The sequence below is a fragment of the Amborella trichopoda genome, chromosome 11 (assembly GCF_054954075.1).
Source record: "Amborella trichopoda isolate Santa Cruz 75 chromosome 11, AtrichopodaSantaCruz75HAP2 v2.0, whole genome shotgun sequence".
NCBI classification, from domain to species: Eukaryota; Viridiplantae; Streptophyta; class Magnoliopsida; order Amborellales; family Amborellaceae; genus Amborella; species Amborella trichopoda.
This window is the reverse complement of record NC_142346.1, coordinates 3,337,183-3,352,153: the sequence shown is the minus strand read 5'-3', so window position 1 is coordinate 3,352,153 and position 14,971 is coordinate 3,337,183. Positions and strand designations below refer to the sequence as shown.

General features: G+C 35.2%; 2 long non-coding RNA genes across 2 annotated transcripts; both read left to right on the top strand.

The window, feature by feature from the left end:
- The first annotated feature begins 313 nt into the window (after positions 1 to 313).
- Positions 314 to 4,800, top strand: LOC105421199 (uncharacterized). Its single transcript, XR_016044527.1, has 3 exons — positions 314 to 1,252; positions 4,136 to 4,198; positions 4,429 to 4,800. It is a non-coding gene; the product is annotated as an uncharacterized LOC105421199 (long non-coding RNA).
- A 7,923-nt stretch (positions 4,801 to 12,723) lies between these two features.
- LOC110007871 (uncharacterized) lies at positions 12,724 to 13,925 on the top strand. Its single transcript, XR_016043516.1, has 3 exons — positions 12,724 to 12,820; positions 13,137 to 13,182; positions 13,267 to 13,925. It is a non-coding gene; the product is annotated as an uncharacterized LOC110007871 (long non-coding RNA).
- The last annotated feature ends 1,046 nt before the right edge of the window (positions 13,926 to 14,971 follow it).

Sequence of the window (14,971 nt, the reverse complement as noted above, 5' to 3'; positions counted from 1 at the left end):
GAAAGCATCACCTCAATCTATGTCCAGAAAGCACCTTTGGCAGTGGAAATCTCCATGTCAGCTCTAAAATAAAATTCCAACACTGTAATAAAATTTGAAACTAAAAAATTGGGGCACATTTTGTGGATCTATGTACACTTATTTTTCGGGAAAAATATACTGCCTAAAAGTTTGTTACAATGTACACTATCTTTAGTGCTTGAAATCATAATTTTTTTCTTTTATTTTTTCTTTTACAACCATAATGTTCAAGTTGAGGTGGTCGATGTAAAGGTTTTTCAACGCATGAATTCCAATTTTTAATGAATTATGAGGCTAGACTTTACTTATTCTCGTAGGGCTGTAGCCCTATCAAACCATTTTAATTTGCTAAAATTTTAGTGTATTTTGTTTCTATTTTCTACTATATAAATCAACTTCATATTGAGCTAATGCCTATCACCATATTGTATTTGTAAAAACACCAAAAAAAATTTTAAAATAAATTAAACTACCTAAATACTCTTAAAATTTTGAAATTTTGAGGGATATTTTAGTTATTTTTATTTAATTAAACTTTATTTTTAAGTTATTTCAAAATGCATTATGGCGATAAGTGTGAACTCCTAAAATTTGAGCTTGTTATAATACAATATTTACCATAACAAAGTGGGACTTAAGAGTGAAACAAAAAATATATGAGACTATTTTTAGATTTCAGAAAATGAAAAAGGATTTTTCTGTTAATTCCCGAATATCTTTCTCATGCGTTTAAACATTGTGATTGGGTCGTTCCTCAAACGGAAGATTAAAACAAAGAGCACAAAACTTCGAGTCTTGTGCATACTTTTTAAAAAATGGAAATATTATTTGTCAAACCACCTAGAATTTTGTTACAAAAGCTTAAAATACTTTTTGTCTCGGTTTGTGTTAGTAAATTTGACTCGACTCAGTCGCTTGAGCTCCCCTATCTTTGTTTTGAGCTAAAACAATTTTTTTCATTAATAAAAATCTTGTTTCAAATTTGGAAACACACCCTCCCTCTTTCTCCCTCTCTCTCAAAACACACCCTCCCTCTTTCTCTCTCTCTCTCTCTCTCTCTCTCTCTCTCGTGGCTGAACCAGGGGAAAACCCCGGCTCTCGCTCTACCTCTCCGTCTCTCTACCCCTCTCTCGCCTCCGCTTCCCTGGCCAACACGAAGCCACCGCCTGCGCCATCTCTCTCACAGCGTATCTCTGCAAGTGGGGCATCTCTCTTCTATCACGATTTGCAGGTACATATGGTTCTCTCTCTATCGCTACCTCTAGGGTTCTCTCTCCCCAATTTCCCCTATCTCTTCCCATTCCTACTCTCTCTCCCTCCTTGCCGCTGAATCCTCTGCAAAAAAACCCCTCAATCTCCCTGCCTCTCTCTCTCTCTTCTATCCCATTCCTTCTCCTCTCTCTCTCTCTCTCTCTCTCGCTATTTCCGCTCTTTTTACCCCATCTCTCTCTCTCTCTCTCTCTCTCTCCCTATTTGGCCTCTTTTTACCCCGCCTATTCTCCCTATCTCCCTTGGCTGATGAACCAGAAGCAAGACTCCCCTCCCTCCCTCTCTCTCTCTCTCTCTCTCTCTCTCTCTCTCTCTTTCTCTCTCTTTCCCCCCTTCTTCCCTCTCCATTTTCACTCTCTTTATTCTGCCTATTCTCTCTGTCCTGCCTATTTTCCATGCGGTGTTTTTTTTTTTAATGCTGTAATTTTATGTGCTTACGTGTTTCTGTGTGGATCGAAATCATTTTTGTTCTTAGAGGAATTGTCTTTGTTTGGTTGTTTTATGGGGTGTTTGATTCTAGGTTTATGGGCATTTCTTTGTTGTTGCATGTTTGTGTTCAAAGGGAAAGCCTCACATTTGGGTTTTGATTATCCAAGTTGTCTGTTCTTTAGATTAGTGCATCCTTTAACCCAAAATCTTTTCACGAATACATTGATTCTCATTTTCGGGAATATGTTGATTCTCTTGAATGTGATTCGTATTTGCGGTTTTTTTGGGAATTCTAGATTAGGAATATGGGGTTTGCTCCTATTTTCCAGTGGATATAAATTATTTTTAGGGGATATTTCTATCTCATATAAACAAAAATTTTATAGCTTTATGATTATGTGTTGAAACACTGAATCAAGCCTTGTTCTTTATTCTAAGGACTTTGGATTCTTATTAGCTTAAATGGACCTACTTTGGACTTGAAGTGATTATTGAGGAGTTGGATTTATTTGTATTGTAATTTTATTACAAATTTAAGTCTTAATTTGTGTCAATTCTGATTTTTTCTTAGGGTTGTACACCACAGCACTGTGCAAATTGCACTATGTTCCCCAAAACACATGAGTCTTAATTTGTGTCATTTTCTTGGGAAACTCTATACTTTCTTTTCTTTAGAAACACCAATAATAACAATAATAATAAATTATTATTATTATTATTATTATTTTTCGAGAAATTAGAAAAGATTAGAAAAGAAATTGTTCACATATTTTTCCAAAAATTAGAAAAGAAATTGTTTTTTTTTTAATAAACAAAACAAACCCCTTTGGTATGCTATTTATACCCATACTTGGTATAAATCATCATTTCAATACAACCTTCTTTGGATTTGCACTCATTTTTGACAAGAAGGTAGAATCATTTGTATGCGTATTTTAAAATTGGTTAGAAGCAATGGGTGGACGCCAACCTAGTGTTGTTTTCACTGATCAAGACCATGTGATTTCTAAAGCAGTGAGACGAGTTTTAGACCAAAGTAAGCATCATTATGATAAGTAGCATATACTTGCGAAGATTAAGGAAAAACTGTGCCATGTATTGCATAGGCATCCAACGTTTTCAAAAACCTTTAAGAGGTGTGTGGCTAGCGCAACAAACGAAGAATTTGAATTGGGATGGAAATCTATGATTGAGAAGTATCAGTTGGAAAGCAACGAATTACTGTCGCTGGCAATGAGTTGATGTGTATTTGAGCAAGACGTTCACAGCGTGCATGACTTCCACTCAAAGAAGTGAGTGCATGAATAAGCTCTTCAAGGTGGACCTAGCTTTCTCAACAAGTTTACATACATTATTAGAAGTTTCTACACAAGTGCAAGATAAAAAGGTGCGAAAAAGAGAAGGAACATGACTTGAAAAACATTACAACTACCCCAATCTTAAGAACAACTTCTTTCATTGAGACACAAGCATCAAAGTCCTATACTCAAAATATTTTGAAGCTATTTGGGGAAGAGGTGGCAAATTGTATGAATTTTATGAGTGAGTCAATTGAGGACAATGGATTGGTTGCCACCTTTAAGGTTGCATTGCCAAGAACTAGATCTAGACCCTACATTGTGGAATTCGATTCCAGTGACAAGAGTGTTTATTGCAGTTGTCACTTATATGAGAGGATTGGCCTTTTTTGTAGGCATATGCTTGGGGTTCTTATGGTGAAAAATGTATTTGAAATCCCTCCACAATACATAATGAGGCGTTGGACAAAGGATATGAAGAAAGGGGTTTTCTTTGATGACAATGGCAAACAAATTCCACTACCACGCTTCATTCGATATAATGAGTTATGTCATGCAACTCGATACCTTGCCGAGCGCGCTTCAGAGAGTGTGAAGCCCTACGAATTTGTAATGTCCATGATACACAATACAGTTTCTCAGGTTGATAGTAAATTCGCGCGTAAGAGAGGTGCACAGGATGACACCATGATCAATTGTAATGTCAAAGAAAATGCAATTGTTGATGAAAATGCAGGTAGTTGTAGTAACACACCAACTGAAAGTTACCATTGCCAAAATATCCTTGAGCCTCCACGAGCATGGACAGAAGGGCGAGCTACCAATAAAAGAAAGAAAGCTCAATCAGAAGGTTGGAAGTTGAAGGAAAGTATTAAGAAGCCGAAAGAAAATACCAAGAAGTGCGCAGTTTGCAAGGGCGATGGGCATGACAAAAGAAACCATCTATTGTTTGTTCATGCAAAGTAATGCATAACATTAGATTCTTTTGAATTTTGATCGTACGAGCTTCGTAATTCTTGATGTAATAGAGCTTCCATATAATTGGAGCTTCCATATAATCGTAGTACTTTGAAATGCAATATGAAATGCTAACAGTGCAATTTGTCTTCTGTATTCAGGGATAGTGACAAAATCTGCTATATGTCTCGGTCTGATAAGATCGTGGAGCATGACCATTGATGGTAAGGATCACTATGAATTCTAGTGATTGCCTGCTTGTTGAATAGTGATTGACTGGTTGGCTGAATGGTGTTTGCCTGCATGTTATTGCCTTTTGTTGAATATAGTGACTGCTTGCTTGCTTGTTTGTTATTTCTTGTTGAATTGTTAGTGCCAACTTGTTTGTTATTGATTTCAGAATTTAGAGAGCATGATCATGAGCATTAAAATGCAGTTTGCTTTCGTGAATTAGGTTGGGAGCAACAATGGTGGGTCGAGCTCTGCCTATGCTTTTGTGATATCCAACAGATACTTGGATGGATGAAGAGCATGATATGATCTCAATCCAATATGAAAATGGTTCATTTTGTACTTACTATATTTTTTGATAGACTCAACGCGCTGTTCTTGAGGTTTTATGATGATTGATCTGCACTTTATGTTTCTTTTTAACTAAATTCTGTGATGTACTTTGCGTTAAAAAAAAAAAAAAAAAAAATCTGTGATGTACTTGAAAGAGAAGATTGCAGGTTTGCGATGTGGTCGTGTGGCTGTTGAAAACAGGTGAGCATTTCATTGATTACATATTACTATTTCTATGACAGTAGCCACTTTTCTTTCTTAATTTGTTGTTCATGGTGTCTTTCATGGGCAAGTTAGTAATATTTGCGATGCTATTGATTGAAGACACACCATGATATTGATGGAAATCTAGTGTTGAAACCTTGTGGTAAAACGTAGAACCAGAAACTGATGGAATTTCGTGGCCATGCGTTTGATTGTAGGATCATATAAATAATGGAATAAAGAAATTGGTGTTTTTGTGATACAGCTGTTGTCAGACACAAGAACTGTATCTATTGAAACATTTTGGCACAGTTGCTAGAGAGAGAGAGAGAGGTGCCATTTTACACCTGCGGCATAGGTTTTAATTTTTTTCTGAATTCATGGTAATACATGTCTAGAATGGGTAGATTTTTAGAAGTCAGTGACATTATGATGTAAGGCAAAATCGACATTGCTATTCGTAATTTGATTTATAGAAATGTGAAAAGCCAATTTGGCATTTCTACCTTGGCTACTCCTCTCTAGAACCATTAGGACATCAACCTATTTCAAATATGGTTGCAACCTTAAACTATCCAATTAGCCGCACCTCCAAATTTTATCATGACATGTAATTTTGTTGTAAAAATTATTAGGATTATCTCAAAAACTATTTCCATATCTAATTATAAAATTTTATGCTAAAAAATAGTTAAAAGCAAGTAGATCTATAAATATATGAAAATCTTGAAAATGGATTAATTTGGGGACTCATCTTTTTTTTTTTGTTTTTTTCATTTTCATACATCTTGATATGGAGATGATCAATTAGAGGGTTTTTGACCATTTTTAATTCTACATTTTAAGGTTGCAACCTTATGTAAACTTTTTCCTACAATTATACAAATAAGAGAAAATCAACAGTTCACTGATCATTTAACTATGCACTCCATTGCTCCTAGTATCCCATGTTTGCGTGGGAATTTAAGTGGAGAATGTCCCACAAACTTTCATTCCTATTAATGCTAGATAATCGATTCCAAAACATGTAGAGTGGAGAACTCTTATGATCAAACGAAGTGTATACATGATGTGGCGCAACTACCTTATTGTAAGGTTGTAAGATAGTATAATGTAATTTTTTTTATTAATGAAAAATGAGTAGAGGGTTTTCTCCCTCACTGATTTACCTAAAAAAAAAGAAAAAAGAATGGTATAAAGTGGCCGCAAATGGTTTTCTTACAGACCTCTAGACCCTATCCAACTGTTTGACATCAATAGCGGATGGTTGAACTGTATCATTATTCTGATCAAATTTCATGAAATTTTTTGACAAGCTTCATTTGAGGGACGAAAACTAAAATGCCTTACTATACCCAATTGCGATACTGTACAAAGAGACTAACATAGGTTAATATTTCTGAATGTGCTGACTATATTGCATTACATCGCGAAACAAGAAAGAGGGATACCAAAAACTAAACTACAACGGTAGAGATGTAAGGGATCAGCGACCCAAGTCGGGCACCACAAAAACCGTGTTGGATTGACGATTTGAATCGGAGAATCGACTAGATTGAGCATTTTCTGCCTAAAACAATTTAAAAAAATACTATAGTTTTTAAAAAATATAACGTTTTAAGTTTCAAAAAGAAATAGCGGCAAATGCATTATGGTTTTTAATTATTTTGTCAAACAATGTAAATATTGAGAACCGGTCTCATGTTGGGTATTTCTTGTAGTTTAAATTTATTTTAGTCAAAATAAAGTATAAAATGCAACATGACAATAAAATAAATCCTTCTAATTCATTTTAAATTTTTATTTTTGTATTAACTTGGAGTTTTGATTTTTGAAGGAAGTTATATGAAAAAAAATTAAAAGAAGAAACTAGGAGAGCTAGAGGGAGAGAGAGCCAACTAAGCTATGGTATGATATAGAGATAATTGTTCTCACAATGGTCTTTTCGGTATTAAGCTTTGGTAATTTCCTACTTGGTTTGAAAGACGTATACAGAGAGCGTGAGAGTGCTGTTGCCACCAAATTGTCCAACATCAGGGATTTGCCATGTTAAAAAGCGTGTATAAAAGCTTTAGCCCTCACACGTGCATTCGGCACGGGATAGCTCTTTCAAAGGTAAGGAGTATGTTGGGGGGCCATGCAAAACCAGAGGGGCACACAACTTGTTCTTGATGTAGTGTTCTCGATGTATTGAGAGATCCAAAATAATGTCGATGATTTTTTATCCAAATTTCTGTTTTTTCAAAATCAGTTTTTGACAAAACCAGAGGGGATACAACTCGTTCTTGATATATTGAGAGATCCAGAATAATGTCAACGATTTTCGATATAGTGAGAGATCCAGAATAGCGTCAACTATTTTTTAACCTGATCGTTGAATTTTCAAACCTTGTTATGAAGTATATATCCCTTCAAACCTTGTTACGAAGTATATATCCCTTCCTTTCACAAGAAAATGAAGGGCAAGCATTAACTGTACAAATTCAGCTGTACTTATGATAATAAATTTTATTTACATTGACTCCTTTCTCAAGGACCATGGCAACACGTTTTACAATGACTCATTTCTCAAGGACCATGGCAACAAGTATCAGTTGCATCTGCTCCATTTGTGACCCAAGCCCATGCTATTTGTGATGTGAGCCTTTTGATCACGAGTTTCCTGTCTTGGCCTAGGATCTCATCACATCACACTAGATAGTCGCATCCTATATTATTCTAGCGGCAAAATGATACAAGGGTTTTAGGTTTTTGCTTACAATTGAACATTAATGTGCTTCCACATTATATTAGATGAATGAAGAGCACATACCTTCTAGTTGGTGCATTTATATAAAGCCCTATTGCAGTTTTCTCGTGTTTTTTAAATGAACACGCACTTCTGACCACAGAGCTAATGGGAGAGGGCAGGGGGCTGGGTTTGCTTGCTACGAAATTAGATAGCAGGGGTCTGGGCTTGCTTCTTGTGAAATGGGAGAGTAGGGGCTGGGCTTGCTTGCTGCATGCTTGGAGAGAACGGCGACTTGCTTGTTGCATAATGGAGCTCGGAGTGGGCACTGGGTTCCGAGAGAGGGGCGAGATGGCAACGAGAGAGAGAGAGGGGCAAGAACAGAGCGCTGGACAGAGAGGCAAGAGTAGAGGGAAGATGGAGGGAAGAAATAATTAAAATAAAAATAATAATAAAAGATGAGAAAATATACCAATAAAAATAATAATGAAAGGTGGGAAAATATACAATTTCTCAATATCCGTAGAAAATCCACTACAAGAAGATCTTTTCAATCAACTTTACAATAATGGACTTCTTCTCTTTTAAATACTTAAAAATAAACTCACAAAAAATAACTACGGTTTTTTTTCTGTCCCTATCTTCTCTCTTACTCCACGAACTAGGTTTTTTTCTATCCATATCTTCTCTCTCTTACGTCACGAATTACATATTTGCTTAAAAAAAATAACTCACGTTTTACCTAATCAAGAGCTTATCCTAAAAGACAAAGCGTTGTTTGAAGATAAAACACCATTTAATAAATCTTATCCTATTTATATTTATCTCTTTAAAAACTAACCAACATAACCTAATTGATCAAAACAAACCACGCACCACCCTAATCTCTAAAACAAGTCAAGCGTAAAATTTACCATCTTCCTTTTTAACTTATTCCCATCCTCTTTGTACACCTAAGAAAAATAAATAAAATAATATTACTAAAATTTTGATTTTTTCTAATTTTTTTTTGCATTATTCTCTCAAGGTTAGGAGAAACTCGATCTTGATTCAAAGTGGATCCCCTTTATCACCATTGAAACTTGATCTTCTTCTTCAACTTCATCATCTTCCTTAGGCCAGTGAAGCTCTATCATCTTTTTTGGGCATTTATATGCACGGTGTCTTGGCTCTTTTCATCACAGTATTTTTTTTTTATTATTAAATTTTGGTTGACGTAAAACCTCTTTCTAGGTGTAAAATCGTTTAACGGTGTTCCTTTGGTATTTAGCTTTTACTTGTAAAACAATATGAAAAGCTTTATTTAAAGTCCATGACCGATGATCCACAAGGAGAATTTTCTTTCAATTTCTTTTTCGTCTTTTACCAGTTAGTAATATATCTATTTCCACTACGAAATCGAGATTGTTGAACTTGCTCTCACCATGCTGCAACATCCGGCAGAGTTTGGTTGCAACAGGTTTAACATCGCGTTCCTCTAACAATTCACTCAATTCAAAATAATTTTTAACTTCATTTAACCAATCAATAAGCACTTCTATGTGGAGCTTACCATGAAATTCCAAGAGATCGACTTTAATACCAAAATCTTGTGGGCGCTTTGTAGGATGCAGATTTTACTTGTAAATTTCTTTATTACGATCATGATCAGTACCTTGGGTTTTTTGTGGGACTACTAGTGCAATATCGACCTCCTGGGGACAATATTGTTTTCCAACCATTGTAACCACTGATTTATTTGACGTCTTTCGGTTTGAACATCTTCTGGTTCGAACATCCTCCGTGACTTAGTCAAACTTTCACGAACATCATCCATGATTTTGGTCAAACTTTTTAAAGCTCGTCCCAAGCAATCATGTATAGCATGATTAGCTGTGATCATGTATAGCAGGATTAGTTTTTGGTGGCATTGCAAAAAACCTAGATGTTAGTTATCTTGATACCAATTGATGCAGAAGAGATGGAGGGAAGAAATAAATAAAATAATAATAATAATAAGGATGAGAAAGTATACCCTCGCTGTCTATAAGGGAGTTCACCCCAAATTTTTTTTTCATGATGTTAACTTACTCAATTCCAATATCTGACCTTAACACTAAGGGATTTCTTCTTTTTTAAATATTTAAAAAGAAACCACAATAATTAACTATCTTTCTTCTATACTTTTTTTCTCTATCAGTATCTTCTTTATCTTAACTTCACGTGTTAAAGATTTGTTTCAAAAAGATAACCCACGTTTACCGAATCAAAAGCTTCCCTTAGAAGGCAAAAACATTGCCTACAATTGAGAAGATAAAATCCCCTCTTGATAAATTTTATCCTATTTATATTTATCTCTTTAAAACTAACCAACCCAATTGATCAAAACAAATCACGTACTACTCTAACTCCTTCTATTTCTAAAATAAATAAATAAATAATAATAATATTAATTTTTTTAATTTTTTTTTATGTGCGTGAGAGAGAGAGAGGGGGAGGGGTTTTGCGCTGGGCAATGGAGAGAGGGGAGAGCGGGCAATGACGTATTCATCTGTGATCTTTGCTTGCTTCTACCCACCCATAAAAAGGTCAATAATCCAATTTCTTATTCACTAACCCCAAACTAACTAGAATATCAGTGATAACCCCTCTCCCTCTCTCTCTCTCTCTCTGTCTTTTGCCCCTGCTGTCGCCATGGAAAATCCACTCAAGTTTCAATCCACTCAAATTTCTTATTCAAATGCTTTAAAGCCTTTGCTTTTTTATAACTTTCTCTCTCAACTTTGGTGTCTCTCTTTCTATTAACACTTCTCCCAATGTAAAGTTTGTTCCATTAATAAATTCACTAAAATTCTCTCGCTCTACTAAGTGAGCAATGATCCAATGCAACAGTTGTATCATAGTATAATACAACGACACTTCTAAAAAACCAGGTTTGTATTATTTGTTTGACCCCAAATTTTTCACACAAACTCTCTTCATCTCAATAATCAATCCCCCCCAAAAAAATTGTTCAATTTGAACCTTAGATATGGTCAAAATGAGTCCTCTCTAAAAACAAATCTAGACCTTTCATTTTGTGAATTTCACGATCATAGCCTTTATAAATTCAAAATGCTTTGCAACACCCAAATTTCTAGAACTTTATAGACCATTGATTGTCCCTATTTCTAGAACTTTTAAATTTTATAATTGGAGGCAACAATAGATTTTCATATCATCACAATGCTTTGCAGCACCGAAATTGCATTTTTCGACATAGTTTTGAAGTGTACCTTACTTCAATAGTACACCTTATAAAAAACCTCACCCTTCTCGTTTTCCATTTCTCTCGTGGAATTGAAGATCAATCTTTTTGAGCTATGTCAATCTTTTTTACCACAATGATTCGTTTTCTTATCTACTTCTCTTATTAGTATAGAGTATCTTTCGCTCCCATTTATTATTGTTTATGACTTGGCATTCTTACAAAAAGAATCATAAACAACCATTAAAGGTATACTTCTCCGTACGGTATACCGTAGGAGTATACTGTCTATTTACTCACTTGGGTAAAATCCTATCTAGAACTCATTGTAAGACCCCAAAATTTTGGGAGGTAAACTCTTCAACCCATATATTAAATGCAACAAAAAATAATTTCTATTTACACCCTCTATTTTGAAAAAAATAATGTCTCGAGGTTGAATAGAAACCATCCAATTTTTTGATAGTGAGATCTAAATATTAGAGTATTCAATGTCTCGAGATTGAATAGGGACCATCCAATTTTTTTAAGGTGAAATCTAAGTGTTAGAAAATTCAACCTTTAAATTTCTTATTTTAGTAATAATGATCTAGTGAATATTAATTAGTTGCTACAATTTCATATTGAAAAATCCTCCCGAGTAACTCTTCTAACTGAGGGGACATAAGTAAACTATGCTCCTGAGGGAGCACTATATACATGCTCAAAAGAGAGGACCATGTTTGTCCTGCTCTTTCTTTCTTCTTATGTCTAATCCTTTAGGGTCCGTTTGGGTACTTGGATTAGACTGTCCTGAGGATAGCCTTATATTGGGATCGTCTTCTCTTAGACTTGGTCTGTCCCTGAGATAGGGTTGTTTGCCGTTTGGATAACACCAGATAAAAAACATAGATATGCCTGAGTGGGGCTCATGGAGGTAGGATTGGTTTTGGGCAATGGAATAAAAAAGGAAGGTAGTTGATTGATGTCTGGGTTTGGCATTTTAGAAAACAAAAGATTGTAAAAGGAAAAAAAAGGAAACATTAGTGGGAAAGGGAGTTGATTAATGGATGGGTTTGGTATTTTATAAAATAAGGAGAAAAGATTAGTGGGAAAGGGAGTTGATTAATGGATGGGTTTGGTATTTTATAAAATAAGGAGAAAAGAGAAAAGAGATTAAATATTTATAAAATAAAGTCGATATATAAATATATAAAAAGCTTGAAAATAGACTTTTTAGATAATGTGTTACAATATGCACTATTTTTTAGACTCAAAAACAAAATTTTTTTTTTTCATATTCATACATCTCAATGGCGAGATGATCGATTAGAGAGCTTATTCAACATTAAAACAACATCTCCTACAGCTTTTTGAGATGCATATGTGATTCTATATTTTAAGGTTGCATCCTTATATAAACTTTCCCAAAAACAAGATACGTATGGATGACCTGGGATTTGAAAATCAGTATGAATATGACTTTTATGTTGAAAACTAATTAGCGGACAATCCCTGACGTATACAAGCGGCGTTAAGAGAGGCGAAGAGATATCATGCTCCCGTGGGAGTATGCTTTCTATTTACTACCTCCTGTAAAACCCACCTAGAACTCACTCTAGGACTCTAAAATATGAGGATATAAGCTCTTCAACCTATATATTAAGATAAATAAAATAAAATTTTAATTGCACCCTCTGTTCACCTAAAAACAATAATCTCTCAAAATTGAATAGAGACTATCCAATTTTTAAATGTTAAATGAAAACCCAAATTTCAATTTTTTATTTTGAGCATAATATTCTTAAGTAGTTCCAAAAAAAATCTTCTCCCAAGTGAATCTTCTAACTGAGGGAATAGAAATAAACTATTCCCTCAAAGGGTGGGGACTGCGGCTTAAATGCCAACAGGTTGACTGGTTGGCTTTGCCAAATCAGAGTATTGGGAAGCCGCAATTGAGGAATGAGACAAAATTAGGAAGCTTAGTGGAAAGTGGGCAAATGCACGATTATAAATGAAACATCTCCTCATTCATCACGGAAAAAATTATCTTCGGTTTGTGTGCAAGAGGAGAAGAAATACCCAAGGGGCTCAGCTATACTTTCGTGATGGCCCTCAGATCCAGTATTTTAATGGTGACATATGGTAATTGCTCAGAAATCTCTATGCATTAATGCTATTCTACAATTTTAAGGAATCTTTTGGTAGTAGTTACAATTTTGAGGAATAGATTCAGAGCGTTTGGCCTATCTCGTATGAATCCCATCCATCCATCCATCCATCCATCCTACTACTCTGAGTTAGATCCTTGGTAAAATCTCAATAAAAGGAAGAAGCCAATTATAAGTGCTCCTGTTTTTACTCATAATTCTACATTCTCTTCCTCTTTGAGAGAGAAGGAAGAGAGAGAGAGAAACAGAGGGTATACATTACTAATGCCTTATTCCTTTGTTTGTTTCAGATTACTTGCTCCAACTATGGATGCTCCTCTACCCTGCCATACCCGGGTGATTACACAGATATATGTCTTTGGAGAATTTTTTCTTTTTTAAACCAATCCAGCTTACCTGCCCCCTTTCTGTCTCTCTCAGGTGGGTGGATGCTATAGGCGATGTGTTCCACAACACCGCAGTCGCCATCGCCATAACAACCATCTCTGCAGTCTTTGGCCTCACCATCAACACTGAGCTCTCCAGCCTCTCCTATGTAGGGGCTACCCTCATCATCCTTTACGCACTCTGTTTCTCTATCTCAGTTACCCTCATCCTAATTTCAATCCTTTTCGATCACTCCCTCAAACTCTTCCATATTATCTTGGTTGGAATCAATCTCAATCTTCTCCTCTTTGCTTTCGTAGTCCATATGACTATTTTGCTCCCCCAAATAAAGGATCTGACGGCCCCTGCTGCTTTTTCTTTTTTGGGATTCGACTCTTCTGCATCATCATCCTCTGAATTGTGATGCACTAAAATTAGGGAACAATAAACTGTGTTGTACATATAACGGGATTAGTATGCAATAGAGTTATCAGCATCCTATAAATTACTTTTTATGCAATTGATTACTTTTTAGGGAAAACATAATACTATTGCTTTTTATGCTATTGATTCCATGACCATACTATTACTTTTTACGTGATTGCTTCCATGACCATACTTTTTATGTACTTTCCCGTGCTACCCATTTGAAAATTATGGGAGGAGTGGCCCACTTTGTATTGGTTACAATTATATAATAAAACCTTGAGGAATTAGAGAATATTTTGCGTTGTGGCGGGTCCATCGGCTAAATGTGGGTCTCATTCTGGTGGAGAATTGCAATGGATTCAACTGCTTGTATTTGGGTGGAGGTTTTGTGGTTTTATTTTTCAATTAGCAAAGCAAAATGAGTAATCAAAGGGGAATGATGATGTTATTCACAGATGGAAAAAGTTTATATAGAGTCGAGGTTCTAAACAATCAAATTTGAACCTACCTCAAAAATATCATTAGAAGAAGAGGTTTTGATGCTTAAATATCTTGAAATTGATCATCTCGACATCAAGATTGGACTTGAGAAAAAATGAATTTCAAGTTTTGAAAATAATGTATTTTATAATGCATTTTTATACCATAAATTTTCAAGATGTTCAAGTTTTCATAGAACTAACAATCTATACTATATTTGAAGTTTGAAACTTTATAAATTAAGATGAAAATATATTTCAAGGTTATCACAAATATTTTCAGCGTGAAACCACATTTCTAAACACTATCCGAAAGTAGGCTCTAAAACCTAGGCTCTATATAGACCCCACCCTTTATAGATATACGGTGTTGTTGTGCATGTAATTAGTAAATCATCGATTATGCAAAGATAAAAATGACGATAGCCTTGGATAGCCCAGTCAAGGGTTTTCATTACTTAATTTTGCTTCCCAATTTGCCTTTTCTATGCGAAGGGAGGATGGTTTTAGAGAGAGAAAGGAAAAGGGGTTTTGTAGAGGGAGATGCCTTCCATGGGTCTCCAAGGGAGAGTGTTTTTAGAGAGAGAAAGTAAACGGGTTTTATGGTGGGTTGTCTCAAATAGAATCTCTCTCTCTTTAAGCTTTCGAGACTTTGGAAATCCAGCTCATAGAAACTGGGGGCTAATACTGCATTAGTGGGTCTCATATTGGGCCATGCATTAAATTTTGATTGAACTCATTCTCGTCATCCTATATAAGGTCGGCATCACATTCAAAGTGATTCCTTTTTTAATACTCTGTCGATAAAGTAGTTGATTTAACTACTTCAGTTTGAAGAAGTTTGACAATTC